Raw genomic sequence first — 5,229 nt, 5'->3', positions numbered from 1 at the left:
ATTTTTTTTGTTTTCCAGATTTTTTGTTTTGTTTTCTAGATTATTTATTTTCTTTTGTTTTTTGCTTTATTTTTTATTTCTTTTTGGTTTTAGGTCAGCAAAATTATAAACTTTCTGTTAGTGCCATTAGTTTTAGAAAAATTATAAACTTTTTGTTAGTGCCATTAGTTTTCAAATTTGAATAGTTAAAATTTGAATTCTTTGAAATTTGTGTGAATCACAAGTTTGTGATTAACTTTACTAAAAAAATGAACATAGATGCACCTATAGAGAAAATTCGACCTAAATTCATAGTTTTCAAATGAACTCTGAAAAAGTTGGCATAGCATACTCGTGTGTTACAAAGTTGGCATGGTATCATCATAATAGTTGTAGGAGAAAGTCTTCACTTTTTCTTCGCTTGTGTCATTTGCTTATTGCGCCGTAACCATGGATAATCTTCAACGTTTATCAGGATGCTTGGGTCAGCCTTGACATTGAAGGGAGGAATTTCATGAAACTTTTCATAATCTTCAGACATGTCTGTCTTGCCGTCCACTCCCAGGATGTCCCTTTTTCCTGAAAGAACTATGTGGCGCTTTGGTTCATCGTATGATGTATTCGCTTCCTTATCTTTTCTTTTTCTCGGTTTGGTAGACATGTCCTTCATATAGATAACCTGTGCCACATCATTGGCTAGGACGAACGGTTCGTCAGTGTACCCAAGATTTTTCAGATCCACTGTTGTCATTCCGTACTGTGGGTCTACCTGTACCCCGCCGCCTGACAGATTGACCATTTGCACTTAAATAAAGGCACCTTAAAATCAGGTCCGTAGTCAAGTTCCCATATGTCCACTATGTAACCATAATATGTGTCCTTTCCGCTCTCGGTTGCTGCATCAAAGCGGACACTTTCCCATTTATCTCGTATCCTTTGTAAGTCAATACAGTCAAAGATGGTCCCCTGGACAACAAGTACAACTCATCACAAACAGTGTTGTCACCTCTGAGACGTGTTTCCAACCAACAGCTGAAAGTCCTGATGTGTTCACATGTAATCCAGTTGTCGCACTGCTCCGGGTGTTTGGAGCGCAGACTGTTCTTGTGTTCATCGACATACGGGGTCACCAAGGTAGAGTTCTGTAGAACTGTGTAGTGTGCTTGAGACCAAGAATATCCGTCCCTGCATATTATTGAGTCACTTCCAAGAGTGCCTTTTCCAGTCAGTCTCCCCTCATACCGCGATTTAGGGATACCTATCTTCTTAAGGCCAGGAATGAAGTCAACACAAAACCCGATAACATCCTCTGTTTGATGGCCCATGGAGATGCTTCCTTCTGGCCTAGCGCGGTTATGGACATATTTCTTTAGGACTCCCATGAACCTCTCAAAGGGGAACATATTGTGTAGAAATACGGGCCCCAGGATGACAATCTCGTCGACTAGATGAACTAGGACGTGCGTCATGATATTGAAGAAGGATGGTGGGAACACCAGCTCGAAACTGACAAGACATTGCGCCACATCACTCCTTAGCCTTGGTACGATTTCTGGATCGATCACCTTCTGAGAGATTGCATTGAGGAATGCACATAGCTTCACAATGGCTAATCAGACGTTTTCCAGTAGAAGCCCCCCTCAATGCAACTGGAAGCAGTTGCGTCATAATCACGTGGCAGTCATGAGACTTTAGGTTCTGAAACTTTTTCTCTGGCATATTTATTATTCCCTTTATATTCGACGAGAAGCCAGTCGTGACCTTCATACTGAGCAGGCATTCAAAGAAGATTTCTTTCTCTTCTTTCGTAAGAGCGTAGCTGGCAGGACGTTTATACTGCTTCGGAGGCATGCCATCTTTTTCGTGCAAACGGTGCAGGTCCTCCCGTGCCTCAGGTGTATCTTTTGTCTTCCCATACACGCCCAAGAAGCCTAGCAGGTTCACGCAAAGGTTCTTCATCACGTGCATCACGTCGATTGAAGAGCGGACCTCTAGGTCTTTCCAGTAGGGTAGGTCCCAAAATATAGATTTGTTCTTCCACATGGGTGCGTGTCCCTCAGCGTCATTCAGAATAGCTAGTCCGCTGGGACCCTTTCCAAATATTACGTGTAAATCATTGACCATAGCAAGTACGTGATCACCGGTACGTATGGCGGGCTTCTTCCGGCGATCTGCCTCGCCATTGAAATGCTTGCCTTTCTTTCGACATTGATGGTTGGTCGGAAGAAATCGACGATGGCCCAGGTACACATTCTTCCTGCATTTGTCCAGGTATATACTTTCAGTGTCATCTAAACAGTGCGTGCATGCGTGGTATCCTTTGTTTGTCTATCCTGAAAGGTTACTGAGAGCGGGCCAATCATTGATGGTCACGAACAGCAACGCCTTTAGGTTAAATTCCTCCTGTCTGTGCTCATCCCACGTACGTACACCGTTTCCATTCCACAGCTGTAAAAGTTCTTCAACTAATGGCCTTAGGTACACATCAATGTCGTTGCCGGGTTGCTTAGGGCCTTGGATGAGAACTGGCATCATAATGAACTTCCGCTTCATGCACATCCAAGGAGGAGGGTTATACATACATAGAGTCACGGGCCAGGTGCTGTGATTGCTGCTCTCCTCCCCGAAAGGATTTATGCCATCCGCGCTTAAAGAAAACCATACATTCCTTGGGTCCTTTGCAAACTCATCCCAGTACTTTCTCACGATTTTTCTCCACTGCGACCCGTCAGTGGGTGCTCTCAATTTCCCATATTTCTTTCGGTTCTCACTGTGCCATCGCATCAACTTGGCATGCTCTTCGTTTCTGAACAAACGTTTCAACCGTGGTATTATAGGAGCATACCACATCACCTTCGCAGGAACCCTCTTCCTGGGGGGCTCGTCGTCAACATCACCAGGGTCATCTCGTCTGATCTTATACCGCAATGCACCGCATACCGGGCATGCGTTCAGATCCTTGTATGCACCGCGGTAGAGGATGCAGTCATTAGGGCATGCATGTATCTTCTCCACCTCCAATCGTAGAGGGCATATGACCTTCTTTGCTGCGTATGTACTGTCGGGCAATTCGTTATCCTTTGGAAGCTTCTTCTTCAATATTTTCAGTAGCTTCTCAAATCCTTTGTCAGGCACACCATTCTCTCCCTTTGCAATTCCAGTATGGTACCGAGCTTTGTGTTGCCATCTTCGCAATTGGGGTACAACCCTTTTTTGTGATCCTCTAACATGTGATCGAACTTCAGCTTCTCCTTTTGACTTTTGCATTGTGTCGTTGCATCGACAATGACCCGACGGAGATCATCATCATCGGGCACATCGTCTGGTTCCTCTTGATCTTCAGCAGCTTCACCCGTTGCAGCATCATTGGGCACATCGTCTGGTTCCTCTTGATCTTCACCAGCTCCCCCCCGTTGCAGCATCACCGTACTCAGGGGGCACATAGTTGTCATCGTACTCTTCTTCTTCACCGTCTTCCATCATAACCCCTATTTCTCCGTGCCTCGTCCAAACATTATAGTGTGGCATGAAACCCTTGTAAAACAGGTGGGAGTGAAGGATTTTCCGGTTAGAGTAAGACCTCGTATTCCCACATTCAGTGCATGGACAACACATAAAACCATTCTGCTTGTTTGCCTCAGCCGCATCGAGAAACTCATGCATGCCCTTAATGTACTCGCAGGTGTGTCTGTCACCGTACATCCATTGCCGGTTCATCTACGTGCATTATATATAATTAAGTGTCCAAATTAATAGAAGTTCATCATCACATTAAAACCAAAGTGCATACATAGTTCTCATCTAACAACATATAGCTCTCCAAAGCATCTAATTAATTAAACCATACATTGAAACTATGTAAAACACTTCAATGCGAAAACAAATGCAATCATAATCGCAACCAAGGTAACAATTGATCCAACGGCATAATGATACCAAGCCTCGGTATGAATGGCATATTTTCTAATCTTTCTAATCTTTCTAATCTTCAAGTGCATTGCATCCATCTTGATGTTGTGATCATCGATGACATCCGCAACATGCAACTCCAATATCATCTTTTCCTCCTCAATTTTTTTTATTTTTTCCTTCAACAAATTGTTTTCTTCTTCAACTAAATTTAACCTCTCGACAATAGGGTCGGTTGGCGTTTCCGATTCACATACATCCTACATAAATAAAATCTATGTCACGTTGGTCGGCATAATTTTCATAAACAATAAATGAACCAATAGTTATAAAGATAATATATATACCACATCCGAATCATAGACAGGACGAGGGCCGACGGGGGCGGATACCAAAACCATCGCACTATATAAGATGCAATAATAAAAGTAAGAAAATAATACAAGTATCTATGTAAACATACAAGTAAGAATATTTTTCCTTTCAGAAAGAAGATAAGAACAAGAGGCTCACCACGGTGGTGCCGGCGATGAGCTCGGCACGGGTGATCAACGGCGGTGAAGACGGGGACGGGGCATGATGGACCGCTAAACCTAGACAAATATTGTGGAAAATGGAGCTTGGAGGTCGAGCTTGGAGAGGAGAAAGCTTAAGTAGTGTGGCTCGGGCATTCCATCGAACACCTTGTGTGCAGAGGAGGTGAGCTAGAGCACCACCAAGCCCTCTCCGCCTTGGCCAGAAAAAACAGAGCAGTGTGCTCTACTCTTATGCGAGGGGGTATATATAGGCACCTCATTGGTCCCGGTTGGTGGCATGAACCGGGACTAAAGGGGAGCCTTTGGTCCCGGTTCAAGCCACCAACTGGGACCAATGGTGGTGGGCCAGGAGCGAGGCGCATTGGTCCCGGTTCGTCCCACCAACCGGGACCAAAAGGTTCAGATGAACCGGGACCAATGGCCCACGTGGCCCGGCCGGCCCCCTGGGCTCACGAACCGGGTCCAATGTCCTCATTGGTCTCGGTTCTGGACTGAACCAGGACTAATGGGCTGACCCGGCCTAGACCAAAGCCCTGTTTTCTACTAGTGGCGTCCTCCCCCCTTGTGGGCCCCTCGTGGCTCAACCGACCTACTTCTTCCTCCTATATATACTCATATACCCTGATAACATCCAAGAGCACCATGAAACCCTATTTCCACTGCCGCAACCTTCTGTACCCAAGAGATCCCATCTTGGGGCCTTTTCCGGAGCTCCGCTGGAGGGGGCATCGATCACGGACGGCCTCTACATCAACTCCATGGCCCCTCCGATGATGTGTGAGTAGTTTACTTCAAACCTTCAGGT

Source organism: Triticum aestivum, chromosome 2A (assembly GCF_018294505.1).
Source record: "Triticum aestivum cultivar Chinese Spring chromosome 2A, IWGSC CS RefSeq v2.1, whole genome shotgun sequence".
Lineage (NCBI taxonomy): Eukaryota > Viridiplantae > Streptophyta > Magnoliopsida > Poales > Poaceae > Triticum > Triticum aestivum.
The sequence above is the reverse complement of the archived record's forward strand: the minus strand, read 5'-3'. Positions refer to the sequence as shown.